The sequence below is a fragment of the Polyodon spathula genome, chromosome 17, assembly GCF_017654505.1.
Source record: "Polyodon spathula isolate WHYD16114869_AA chromosome 17, ASM1765450v1, whole genome shotgun sequence".
NCBI classification, from domain to species: domain Eukaryota; kingdom Metazoa; phylum Chordata; class Actinopteri; order Acipenseriformes; family Polyodontidae; genus Polyodon; species Polyodon spathula.
In genome coordinates this window covers 5814253-5814635 of record NC_054550.1, presented here as the reverse complement: position 1 = coordinate 5814635, position 383 = coordinate 5814253, and positions in this window count along the sequence as shown.

Genomic DNA, 383 nt, shown 5'->3' with positions numbered 1-383 from the left:
AGAATAAACACAAGCATGACTGCTTCCAGTAAAATGACCGGCACCTCAGAAATCTCCCCTTCTTCTGTTTCAAATGATTTGAGAGAGGGAACTAGCACGCCCCAGAAACAGCAGAGAGAAGAAACGTGTTGCTCCAATCGAAGGGAGCTGACTGAAATCGTTAATCACAAAAACGTCTTTGCTTGTTCAGGGGTATGTCTGTAGGCAGCAGAGTCTACAAGCTTCCTCGTGGTTATCATAAATTGTATATTCATCAACCTGCTCTGCTCTGATACTGTATCATTTACTCAGATGTATATTATATTGTCAGTCTACCTTGAAAAGAATATCCATGCCTATTCTTAAGAAAATAAATATAAAAAGAGTACATTGTCATGAAAATC